This window comes from Mya arenaria, chromosome 6 (assembly GCF_026914265.1).
Source record: "Mya arenaria isolate MELC-2E11 chromosome 6, ASM2691426v1".
Lineage (NCBI taxonomy): Eukaryota > Metazoa > Mollusca > Bivalvia > Myida > Myidae > Mya > Mya arenaria.
The window spans coordinates 70,456,903-70,471,256 of NC_069127.1; the positions used below are offsets into that span (position 1 = coordinate 70,456,903).

General features: G+C 34.9%; 1 protein-coding gene across 5 annotated transcripts in view; it reads right to left on the minus strand.

The window, feature by feature from the left end:
• Positions 1-14,354, minus strand: part of LOC128236732 (suppressor of lurcher protein 1-like) — a 378,099-nt gene that overhangs the window by 84,797 nt on the left and 278,948 nt on the right. For 2 of the 5 annotated variants that reach the window (XM_052951811.1, XM_052951809.1), the window contains exon 1: positions 7,514-7,961. The exons of the other annotated variants lie outside the window; for them this stretch is intronic. The gene's annotated coding sequence lies outside the window, so the exon portion shown is untranslated. Of the gene's footprint in view, positions 1-7,513; positions 7,962-14,354 lie in introns of those variants that run through there. 5 annotated transcript variants of the gene reach the window in all.

The following is a 14,354-nucleotide window of genomic DNA, read 5'->3' on the forward strand; positions in this document are numbered from 1 at the left end:
TCTCTGTCAAATGAATTCATATTCCAGTATAATACATGCATTTGTCCGGCCTCTTTTTATTAGTTCGGCGATACATGGGAACATGTATCATCTTGTTCATGCATCTAGAACTTCATCCGTCAGTTCGCCTTAAAATAACGCACCGACAATTTGAAGGCATGGGCTTCAAAATATAAAGACGTTGAATTGGACCTACTTTTACCTACACGCATAGTTCATGGCCCTATGCAGCTAGTCGGTGGAGTTAGTGTATACAGCACCGAAATGCGTGATAAAACGCTATGATAACAGTCCCGCAGACAGTGGTCATCAATTGGCTCAGGGAGAGCAATATTTTATAAGCTCATAAAGTGATTTTTCTTCTTTCTATTCCCCGTGCGTAGGAGTGGATAACTGGTTTAAGGACCGTACTCTGACTGATTAGATAAGAATTTATTGCGGTTGGTAATACGCAGATGGAATACGCCAATGATGAATTGAACTGTTAGTTAACCACCACATCGAACATTTCGCTGCTTGTGCACACGTCAAGTTACGGTCGAAACCCGTTGGTTCGATATCGCTTGGCTCGGTTTCCTCGTTGGTTCGAACAGGATATAAAGACCGAATTTGTTTTTCTCTTTTTTAACATTTCCGCTTGGCTCGATAGTCGCGAGGCTCGAAGTGTTTTGGTCGGCACCTGGGATTTCATTCTTTTATTGTATTTTTTCTTCAAGATAATGTATGATTTACACAGATTTATATACAATACACTGTGTACTCTGGAACAGCCGTGGCGAGTGAATTGATGTTTAAATCAGTGGTATGTGGGCGTTGATGACAGTGCACTAATTATTGCTGTAATTGCGTGGGTTCAATCAAACAGATCCAATTATAACATTTGTGGTGTGGCAGTGATTCTCTTCCAGAAAGTATCTAGCCTCACCACAACCGTAATTAAGTCCTATATCGCGTTTTTAAAGGTCGCCCCGACAACTATTAACCCATTTCTTCATAAGCTGGTGCAGGGGTGTTGGTTTTTTAACATATCATTTGATTTAAGTTTTCAGACATTTGATTTACTTTGTGTTTCAAATTGATTTCTTTTCCAGATTGTATTTGTGAGTTTGTTCGTATGCCACGTGACCCTTGTGCCACTAAAGGAGATCTTAGTACAGTCTTGGTTACAGCGCTTGTCCATCTAATTTCTATTGCAATATTAATTTACTACGCAAGCTGTTAACGCCCAGTGTACCTTCCACAATGTAGAAATGGATGTTGGTGAGACATCAAGAACATAATTGCTTCGAACTAGTTGACATGAATTTAACAATACAAGCCACATTCTGAGTTAGGTAATTACTTTGAGGCAACGTTCGCGAACATCTCCACGTGTGTCCAAGATTTGCGATTATGTTCTGCCTAAAATAAATTGAATCAATGATCAGGGTGTGAAGGGAATCACAGTGTTGTTCTTGTGTACAATACTTCCCTGACATTATCAGCGTTTGTAATGAGGCGTGAATTCAAATGGAAACGGTCCATAACATGTTCAATGGGACACTTCTGTATACGACAATGTGTGCCCGTTTCAAAGCTTTTACCATGTTCACTGTAGCATCTGAAGCAACATAATCTGTAGCTACTTTTCAAATTGTTTCACGTACTAATTTTCCCAAGTAAAAGGCGTGATTTAAAGACGTAAAGGCGTAATTGATATGCACTGAACAAACTTCAAGATAAATTGTGCCTTTTAAATCACAATATAATTTACACTATTTGTACCAAGGTATCATAATGGAACAGTTTGAAGCAGAGCCTCCGCGACAAAGAGGCTGGCCATTGTGTCCTTGACACGCTGTAATTGTTTTGCTTAATAGTTGCATATACAGTCAAACCAAGTTGGCCCGAACTCCCAGAGACTGGCGAAAATAACTCGAGTCTCGGCAAATTCGAGCTAAGCGGGAATGCTTATTACATTCAGTTTTACGAAATCGGTCAATTACATCCAGTTCGAGCCAACGAGGAAATCGAGCCAAGCGAATTCAAGCTAATGGGGTTCAGATACAATGTGAAACGGAGATTTATAACAAAACATATGTTGCTTTTTTATTATAAACCCATCATAAATCCACACGCAATACATATCGCAAAATACGGTAGTCCGTATTCCACTCTTGTGACGTCACGTCATAACAAGTATCGTTGCGCGATGTTAGAATGACGTCATAAAACAAAATAGTGCGTCGTAAAAATGACATTTTGCAAATTTTGATTTCACGAGGCGCAAACCGAGTGAAATCCGAATCCGTAAAAATCCACTCGAGTCGAATACAACCCCCCGGATCAAAACGCAGTACTAATAACCCTATTATATTGATAAATATTGATAAATATACATATATTTATATGTAACTACAGGATAACTATATTTGAAACCTTGGATGCACCTTGTTGATGATTTATAATTGTCATGTAAGATAACGTGGTAATAATCATCGTCCTTTAACAGTTCTGCTCTGTTCTTTTAAAAAAGAGTCAACGTATACCGACAGTTATCATAAGGACATATCTGCTTCAAATTGTGCTGTAGCTCGGCATTTTCTTTTACACCATTTCAAACAGGGAAATGTTTTTTCAGAACCTTTATCCAAATACACTTTGTGTTCCCAATGCATTTAGCAGTGAATGTAAAAATCCGAGTGCTGAAAACGGAATATTTTAATCACATTATAGTGAGTGAAAACGAAGGAATACCATAGAGACACTCTCATTTGCAACTGAGCATGTTTAATGTTAAACTTGACACGGTGTAAAATAAGAATTGCATATAATCACTCTGGATTCACACCACTTTATGCAGTACTGATAATGAAATTCTAGCATCGAATATAGTCGCACCATGATGTCATTTTATTCAAACGTACGAGGGTTGATCCAAAATTAAATAAATTAAATAAATAATTCACTCGACGAAACATTTACAAACAATAGTTTATCATTTTCATCGGAGTGTGAGTGTATATGTTTTAGTATTTTCCTCTCTTCTAGTTATAAAAATTTCATTAATCTTCAAAGTGTGTCGATGTTTTTATCGGCGCAAAAATGTTACGTAGAATGTTTGGAAAGTGACTTGTTTGTTTCAATTTCATAATTAAAATATATGTTAAAGAAGCATACCCTTATTTATCGATTGAACATTTGCTACGCCTTGTTTCCAGATTAATAAAAACATCACAATGAGATAAATAAAACATGTGTTCTACAAGAAAGCTCAATTTGAATATGTAAGAAAAGGTTTTACCCCGCATATTTATAAATAATTTAATAAAAACTACTTAATTGAATATTAATCCACTTATATGTAAACAATTTAACTGAAAACATGCGGGATAATTCTGTAACACTTACACGTACACCTTTCTTTTTCTTTCTCTCGAGATAAGTAAAAGAACATATATTTACACCTCAACTTCCATTCCTTAAATGAACTGCCTTTCGGCAATTGCGCTTATCAATCGATGAACGCAATATCTTCGGATATGTTCGGATCGCAATTCATTGCATAAACAATATACATCAACAATATTGATCTTGTTATTGTTTGTATTGTGTCAGCAGGTCCCGTAAAATATACATTAACATTTTAGAAAGTATTGTTTTTTATATTTAAATAAATTGTTGCCATAAGTGTTTGAATTTTATGTTTAAAAGTGATTTCAAGTGGCTGATCTTTTCCCACGTTATTGTGACGTCATTTGAAAAAAAGCTTCCGGCTACAATCGGGTCGTTCTATTTACAGAATTGGTAGGAAAGAGTAACTGAAAGGTTTTCCTAGATGAAATGAAGTATTTTTTTAAACAATTATTGAATGAAACAATGAACTATTGGTGTAAATATAAGTAATGAATTGCGGGGTTGGTGTCATTATCAGGGATATGAACGCAATTGGGCTGGTCAAAGTACGCGTGGAGTCCCTCGCTTTTATTCTTATCTCAGTTACCTCAGTTTAACTTATCAAGATTGAGGAAGAAATTTGGCTTAATAATATAAGCAACTCTTGGGTGTTATTAAAAATGGGGCCCTGATGACCACATACGAAATCATGACTTTATTTGAATAACCGTGACGTCTAGATTTCATCGGAAGACATTTGTATTAATACTTTGCAGTCATTAGTTTGATTCTTACTGGGTTTCATAACAGTATCTATTCATTTGTCATAGGAAGTAAGAAAATATTGGATGTATTTCAAACATATTTTGTAGAGCTACTACATTTCTGCTTGTTTGTAGTGGACTTAATGGCATTGTTTCTTGTTGTTTAGGTATAATATGTTGTTTCTTTTCCGTTGTTCTCGACTAGAAAAGCCTGTATTAAATCAAAGTGGCATTCATCTTCATATAATAAGCAATGATATTCAATTCGTCCAAGAAATATGCAAGGAAGCTTGCCATAGTCAATTCGTCCAAGAAATAGGTAAGGAAGCTTGCCAAAGACGCATTTGCTAATACATAGTCTATGCTTTTTGAAATAAACAACCTTTTGTTTTAACGACAACGAGTGACAATTGACGTGTACACACACTGCGATATGATTTTATTATAGTATGTTTCTATTCGTTATGCCGCCTAAGCACCATGAAGAACATTAATTGAATTATTGCACAACAATGTGCACCCTTTGGCTTCTTGACGTGATCAATTTCGTGTTCATCGATCAAATTAATGTTAAACGTTGGACTCTTTGAATAGTTGATGTATTTTTTTCTGATTATTTTCTTATGAACAATATACGATGTTGATCAATTATAGGAGCACTGAATGCATGTACAGCTATGTCAAAGTCGTTTGAACTTTGGGAAATACATCGAGATAACGAACATTCGATATAACCGAATTTCAAACAGATTATAATTTAACCGAAAAAAACTTCGAACTAACAAGGACATCAAGATAACAGAATTCGACATAGCGAGTTTCGACTGTATTTTCATACTTTATAAATTAAAAGTAGATTTGCCAACGGTTTCTGTCACTAAGCATTTATATTCTGTAGATAAATGCTGATTGCAGAGAAATACGCACGCTCATTAATATCCAAACGTACATTAAGCTTCATTTAAACATTATATTAAACAAAGGCATACCAGGAAGAGATCCAGTAATTTCACAAAAAGGTTTTTTATACCTGTCAGATTGTAAAAGATAATCATCAATAAATAAATTTGCACTCAAATTACATGCCAAACAGAATGGCTAAATTGTAAGTTAGTTTCACTTCAGATAATATTTCACTTAAAAGTGATCTTATTTCGCTAAATCATGATGTGAGCGTTTTACACCTATTGATTTATTTTCAAAAGAAAAGAGACTTTTCATGAGTCAAAGATTTATTAGCCTCTATCGTGCTTAAATTGAAGTCTTAATGCTTGCGTTCTGATGCATCATTTATAAGGCTCCTCACAGAAAAAAACCCTGGTTGTTTAAATATTTATATGAGGCCTTTTTCAGACACTGGCGAGTGTCATAGAACAATGGTAGTTGAGGAAAATTTAATGGCGATACTAACTTGGTTTGAAGTATCAGGAGAAAAGTACTGATTTATAGATTCTGGGGTGGCATTTGATTCAATATAAATACGCTTGCCTGGCATTTTCATTCTTGTTCAGAGAATAACTTCATAAAATATTTAACAATAGATACTGCTTAATAAGTGTAAAACAATTGCTTAGCGAAGGTTAACTTTCTCTCTGAGTAATACAAAACAATAGCTTAAAGCTTTCCAACTAGGAGGTGGGAGGGGTATTATTATAGTAGTTTTTGCACGCAATTATTTTAGTGGAGCCACACATTTGAAAATAGTAGGATTGTTTATGCACATGAAAAGATCCATTAATAACCAACTAAAACAAGTGTATCCTTTAAGCAAATTCCCAATGAGATTATGGAAACTTCACCTTTGACTACAATATCTGAATCTCAAACGCTTTAATTGATCGATGCCAAGCTTTAATTCTTGTTGGAATTGTTCTACAAAGATATGTTTTAAATCTGTTCGATAAATAGAACGGGTGCTGTTCCTCTTGCAAAGTTGATGTGTTGCTGCGTAAAAAAGCCTACATGTATTAAACTAGGTCTTCCTATACGAGGGTAAAAACAGAGTAACCAGGACAATTCGAAGACATGAAGACGTACAATGGTGACAATTCAATTTCATTTTATGACCGAAGTTGCGTCTCAGTGAAACACTTCCGAATTACACTTGAGGCCTGCTACAAGAAAACAGCATCTGCTGAATAACGTCATACACAAATTATATCAATAAAAGATTAACTTTAGGCATTTCTTATTTTAGATTTCTCTCCGTTTTAAAACGTTGGTAATATGATAAACCAACCCGTGATAATAATTACCATTGTAAGATTTTTTTCTTTGGAAATCATGAATGGAAATAATCTGCCTCTCCATTTTATGTTTACTATGTGAATCAAACATTTCCATAATAATAAGTCTCTGTATTACACCAGGCAGAATAATTTTGTATTAAAATCACAATTAACGTGAATTATACGAGGGTAAAGTGGATGACCGTATCTCGTATTCCCACAGGAAACCAGGTTCCGACGTTAAGGCTCCCTGGCAATTTTTCGCCGGATAATAGAGTGCGGATAATGCCATATAATACGGCTCCATTTGCAGTGCGATAGTGGCGAATTAACGAGACCGGCTCTGCATCAGTGTCTCTTATAAACACCCTCCCTCGGGACCCTAGTCTTCGCAATCACGGTGTCAGAGAAGACATTTTGAGACATTCTGCAGATGATTCGCTCGGAAGTTTCAGCGCCAAGTGTTATTTTTTTCATATTCGTAAAATTCGTTATCGTTACTATGCCTTCTTATGAAACTATTTGTGCGATATTTGTTCATAGTAATTTTGCAATAATAATACAGGCATGTACCTGGGTTTGGTATCTGCTTATACAAATATTATAGCTGAATTCCTAGACATAAAGAACACATTTCCCTCCCATGTGCCTCATCATAAACTGTTACAAAAATCATTTTCCCTTCGTGCTATGATACGGCTTCTTCGATCGAAATTCTAAAAAGATGTCTTATACATCGCAAAAAGACAATGAGACAGAAGTTAATATACACAGTCATTCATAAGGTTTGACCTTTGGTTTAAGAGTTGCATGTTTGAAATACTAAACCAAAACGTTTAACTGACTACTGCGAAGAATACGTTTTTGACAGAAGTTCAAATGTTTGGAAATGCTAAAATGTAATAATATGGATTAATCATATAATCATAGTTACACTTTTGAAATTACTACGCATATATCAAAACTTAACTTTTATTGAAGTGCAAAGGAAACATATGTATGAAAAATGAAACATCATAAAAAATAATGAAAATATCCGTTTTAGTTTTGGATTTAGATGGTACATTCTTGAAATCGTTTAACCACTACCGACAACGAGTGTCTGCACTTATATATATATAAAGCAAAACTGCACGTGTAACTCACCTTAAAAGTGTATTTCCACATACATCCGGTCATACTGAATATAATCTTATATTTGACAAGCACATAATATTCTGCATCATTAAGTTGTTCATTAGTGTAGCTGTTTGATTAATATTCTATAACATTCTAGTTCTTCGGATGAGTAAGTACATCATATATAATTCAACGTTTTTAAATATACTGTACACGCATTGGCCTCGACGGAGCCAACTTAAAAAATAGACGAACACTTGCACGAAATGAATTAAACACTTTCCCCTTGACGAAGATAATAACTAGACGCACTAAATAGCTCCAAACATCCTTATATGTACATCAGAAAAGAACCATCGGTTTATGGGCAAAGTCTTCGAATGGGGAACAATGATTTTGGCTACGCCAGCGTTACTCGACTGATGGCTGGCTGATAGCAGGCAATATCGGCCCCTCGACTGGCAGTGGAAAAGACACCTTCTACAGTTGACGGGAAAATCAATGGAACCCAGGCCAACAATACCACACTACAAACTGCTATTGACAGAACATTAACTGCTTATAAATACTCATTTTTTTCTGATGAGTATTATGATTGTTTATCAATAAAGCCACGCGATGAAGAAGCTTATTGGTAAATGAATTATTTTCGAAGACTGATATAGAAATGTTCTCCTCATCCCGTTTATAGATACTAAATATGAATATATTTATGTGGTTGAAAAAAGCATATTAATATTATACACCGTCTACATATAATTAATGAACTAGTACATTCAAAAACAAGTTCACATTATCTTCAAGAAGTTCCGAAATTTGTACTTTTGGTCTATTTTTCGTGCACTTCATCATATGAGCATATGTAAATGTGTGATACATTTTGTATGCACTACGTCAAACGAGTATGTGAACGTGTGGTCTAATGTTTTGCACTACGTCATACGCGTACGTGTATGTGTGATCTATTGTCTGTGCACTATGTCATACGCGTACGTGTAATTGTAGTCTATTGTGTGTGCACTACGCCATACAGGTACGTGTATGTGTGATCTTTTAGTTGTACACTACGTCATACGAGTAAGTGTAAGCTATGTTTATTTTGTGTGCACTACGTCAAATGAGTATGTGTTCGTGTGATCTAGTATAGTTATTAACGAGTCTACAACAAGCAGCGGCCTTAGGGCAAGACTTTTTTTACTCAGTATTGAAAAAGAGGCGCTACAGCAGTCTTGCGTTTAGCCTTTGAAGTGTAAAGTGAAATGTCGCAAACGACATTTAACCTCAACTGTAACTTAAAGGTGTACGTGTGCCTACACATACGTGTACACATTCACGTATTTCGCAATCTCTTAAATACAATGGAAACATCACGACAAGCCCTGCAGTCGCAATTCTAATGGGATCGTGTTTAATCACACCCGGTTCAAGTATCAGACATTAATGAAATAACATTTGCATTTAACTAGCATTATGTAAAGAGAAATTTTGAAGAAGTTCACATTGAATGAACCGCAAAGGAATATGGCGTCGCTTTTTATATCAGGAATTGGACTCTGATTTGATTACCGCGACGTCATTTAACCAACGGTTTTTGATGTTACAATCATCGGATATTCTTTAATATCATCGTATGTAGATGAAAACTTTTCTAAAAAAAAATATTCACGGAATATTTTTGTAATTTTAAATTACAACTATGTTTTAATGGTTGCATTTTCTAGTGTGTTCATTCGGACTAGTTAAGGCAGATGGTCACGCTTATCACTTGCCCGTGAAGATGAATACAGCATGGAGACACGAACAAATGTAAGCAATTTTTCTATTAAACAACACAAACAATTTCCATTCTTTATAAACAACGTTTTTTTATTTACCAAATTATGATGTTTGCTTTCTTATTGTGTGATAACGCTAACAACAGGGTGGTGTGTAAGTTTATTCATACCAGCACTCAGGCAAGGCCCATTCGGCGAGTGCTCCAATAAGAGTATTAGTCATAATAATTGGGGGGGGGGGGGAAGTAGTGCACAGGCAGAATGTACGCCATGTTAGAGCTACCCTGGTTCTTTAAAGTGCATCAGTGTATAGAACTGTCACATGGGACCCCAATTTACCATCCCTCCCAGAGGTATACTGACTTCAGAACTATTTGTAATAGCTGAAACACGACTGAATTGATTCTGCACGTAATAACCCAGTTTCGGTTCACTTGACATAGTCAATATCAAAGCGTGTCTGAATGATCTTTCAATAATTTGTCGCACGGTTTTAACAAACTCCAGGCCCAGTCACTCTAACGACATCGTACTTTATTTGAGTGAATGATTAAAAGAAGCAATCGATTAAAGGCTTGGTTTATCGAAACAACAGTAATTGAAATGCACTCCACAGTCAGAATCAGTTCTTTAAAGACATGTTTTATTTAATAATAGTGAATTATTTTCTTCTATTCACAGTACAAACGCGGTAAACAAACTATCTTTAATTGAGAAGGATATTTTATGTATCCTCATTATACATTTATTGTCGCGTTGGGAATTCTTTTTGTACTTTGATCCATTTGCAAATAAACAAAAGTATTTACTACACAAATGGGCTTTGTAAATGAATACTTAAATAACCCTGAAACCAACTTAGTGTTTGATATTATGTTTTGTTTACTGACCCAACCGCTGTTAAAATATTGCCTTATTTAAGTCAATACTAGCTAAGTGCTGACTTGATAAAACAAATGTAAGATATATTGGAAAACTACTGCTTCTCATTGGATGAAATATTATCAAGAACACTAAACAAGCTTGTAGCTTGTGTTTTGACACGTCTGAAGCCCAAATTTATCTAAATTTAAAGTGCAAGTGGTATAAGATTCATTCTGTATTTAGGCATATTACTGACTTAAACAATAAACATAATCTTATAACCCAAAATAACAGATAATGCAAATTTTAATAGCTTTAACAGTTCCTTTATACATGCGACGTACTCGAAGACACGACTACCTAACAGCAGTACTAAAAGACAGCATTGATATACAAGACATGCTGTAGACGTATGCCAATTGCCTTTTAGCATTTGCATATCTCATGGCAAGTATTTTTCCGAGGAAGACATAAATTGCAGAGTACAAAGAGCTTGTCATTGTTATTTTAATAACCGGCGATCGGTATTTCAAACAACGTCTTGGGTCTCTGTTTGATTGCAATAATTTAGTCATATGTGCCTAGTTGGTGATAATGGCAGCCTGATATATGGCCTACACGGAACAGTTTGTCAAACTTCCGCAATTTAATGGCAAAGTGCCCAGCTTGCTTTATGAAAACAGGAATATATTGGACAGGATTTGTCTTTGTCCTCAGAGCAAGTGATAAATCAGAGGGGATATTCCTTATTAGAAATTGCCCTCTTGAAGAAAATCCAGAAAGCCACAGGCCACACAGATCATCCCCTGTCGAATAGGGGAACATTGTTATTTAGAGCCATGGTATATAGCATTGTCGATGGAAACTTTTGTCATTAGCTGTCCCAGACAACTATTATTTTGGAAAGTCTTATCTAGAGATCTTAATCAAAAATCATATCCGCAATACCGTGTGTATCAACAGCACAGATACCAAAACATCAATTACCCAAGTCGAAGCATCAATCTCCAATTTATGAACATCTTGAATAATGACATAACATTATATGTCTGCCACCCATATTGAGGGTAAACTACACAGCCATAGTTGTACCGAGGATAAATATCGGCATAAATACTAAAACATCAAATTCCCTCGCTGACCTATTAATCAGTAGTTGATGAACAGCTTAAATAATGATAACATTTATATGTCTGCCACTCACATTTAGGATGGACTACAAAACCTTGATTGTACATAGAAAAAAATCATACAATGAAATAGTCCTACATCTCCGCGTTGGGGAAGATGTGATATTCTTTGCATTACTTATAAGGTATCCTCTTACGAGTTAAAAGAACCGTTTACACATATTTTGCTAACATTCAAAACAAAGTCTAAAAAGTGTTACTATAACGTGGTACCATTTTTGGTCATATTTACAAGCAAATCGAATGGTAATATCTGAAAGAGATTATTTTAAGAATTAACATTGCATTGAAGAAATGGTTTTTTTCTTGACGTCCATCTTGTATTTTTGAAAAAGGTTTCAAATATTACCATCTAGTTTAAATTTATTTATTTAACAACGATTGTGAAACAAGCCTTCGCAATTTATATTAATCACTCTCGTAGCAATTAAAACTGCAGTCTTCAGTTCGTCATCTCGTTTTTTTTATACTATGTCAGAATGAACATTCGAATACCTGTTTTAAACTAGAAATGAGTTTCAAAGTAGTTTCCAGGTGTAACGCGAACATGATAGGGGGTTATTATCGACCACGTGACCAAATCAACCCAGATGCGTTTATCAATTTAAAAAAAAATAATGTCACCTACGCGCAAATGATGTCCATTGTTTCAACATAAAAATGCTCCAATATATTGAACCATGTGTATTAAACAGTTCGTTAATCGTTATAGGCCTACTAACGGTGTCCTTATAGCACAACTATAAGGCAGCTCTTATATACCAAACAGGATGCATTCCTGTTTGGTAAATAAGAGCTGGCTGAAAGTAGAAGTAAAAGTATGCAAATAGCATTTCTCATGTCAAGTATTTTTTCTTATTAAGGTATATGATTACAGCAAAAAGCTTGTCACTGTTATTTCAGTAACTGCCGATCAGTATTTTAAACAGTAATTCGGGCCTTTCTTTAAATATAATAATTTAGTCACATGTGCAACGGCAGTGATAATGGCTGTCTGATTTATGGCGGCACGGGACAGTTTGTTTAACTTCCGCAATGTTATGGCAAAATGCCAAGTTTGCTTTGTAAAAACAGGAATATATTGGACAGAATTTGTCTTTGCCCTTAGGGCAAGTGATAACTCATAGAGGGTATTCCTTATTTGAAATTGCCAACTTTAACTAAACCAGAAAGACACAGGCCCCATTGCTTATCTTCCGCCAAAAAGGGGAACGTTTTGAACACAAGTTCTTATTTAGAGCCATGCTATACATCAATGACGCAGGAAAAAGTTGTTATAAGCCATTCTAGACGATACATATTATTTTGGAAAGTCTTATCTGGAGATCTAAATCGAAAACATATCCGCAATACTGTGTGTATCAACGGTACCAAAACGAAATCATCAATTACCCTAGCCGGCGTATCAATCCCCAATTTATGAACAGCTTAAATAATGACATAGCATTATATGTCTGCCACTCACATTGAAGATGGTCTACAAAACTATGTTTGTACCGAGGATAAATATCGCAAGATAATTAAGGGCTACAACTCCACAAGTATTCGCGGTTGAGAAGTTTTGTAACACTACGTATTCTTATGTGATAGCCTATTACTAGTTTTAAACACCGCTTACAGATATGCTGCTAAACATTAAAAACAAAATAAAGTCAGTTTGTTCCGTTTTTAATATTACTCAATATAATTATTACGTGATGCATCATTGTCATATTTACAAGCAAATCATTTGATAATATCTAAAACAAAATATTTTCCTTGGAGAATTCTTTCAAATAGAAAATCCGTTAAAATCCCTTAAAATCACCTCATCATAAGCACTGATGGTGTATCAAATATTCATGGATCTGAATGAAGGACAGTTTAGCGTAAAATAGTTTAGGAAAGTGTAAATATTTTATTGGAAATGTCATTCCTGATAACGGAATAGCTACAAAAAAATACACGGAAAGTAATGTGTGTTTCATAAATGTCAACAACGGTTTTCGATATTCAGGAAAACAGAGACATTGCAGGATGTTTTTTACGATATCTCGGGAAGTTTCATGAAACAGCACCAGTTACACATTAAAGGATATGAGAAGATAATACAACGCTTGAAATAAGCTTGCGGAACAAAGTAATTTTGCCTTTAAAGAATTTTCATGATGGCATGTCGGTAAAATTATTTTGATGCGGTTGTGGTCTGTTTATGGTGTTTGTATTTATGTATGTGGTGTTTAAATGTTCGTGTCTCTAGTTCATTGTCGTTTAAGCTTTTACCTCGTGCATCTGGATAGGGTTTAGTTTTGAATATTCGAGTACAGTGCTTGTCCCTGTAGTTTTCATTGTATTACCGTAATATAAATTGTACTAACCCTATTGGTTTGGCTTCCATATTCATTTTGAATTTGTAAAAAAATGTTACAAACATAAGCCTTAAAACCTGCGGTCTACGGTTCGTGAGCTCAGCGTTAAAAATAATTTAAGAACTATTTTATTTTTAAAATTTATTAGGTTGAGCATTCGACGAGCTGTTTAATCTAGCAATGAATTTCGTGAGTTTGCTGAGTTGTTCAACGGTGTAACTTGAAAATGTATTATTAGTAAATTTTATTGATGGACGAATCATTGCACTGGAATAAGCTGTTTGTGGTCTTATACAGGTCTTATACAAGTCTGATCTGTTTTGATGAAATAATTTCACATTGAGACGTAATGTGAATGTTTGTATACGTATTGTGTATTCTATCATGATACCGAGTAAAATAATGAGGCAGCAAATAACGGCCCGATGTCCTTGTGGTAATTCATTGAGCTGTTAAATATACATGTTTTTTTTTTGCTCTTATCTGAAAATTCGGAATTTAAAAATTTACGGGACAACAAGGTATATTTGAAAATTATGTAGACATGTCTTAACGTACATTTAACTTTTTAAAGATAATGCCGTCATGTTGAAATATTTATACCCCAACTTCCATTCCTTAAATGAACTTCTTTTCGGCAATTGCGTTCATCAATCGATGAACGCAACATCTTCGGATATGTTCGGATCGC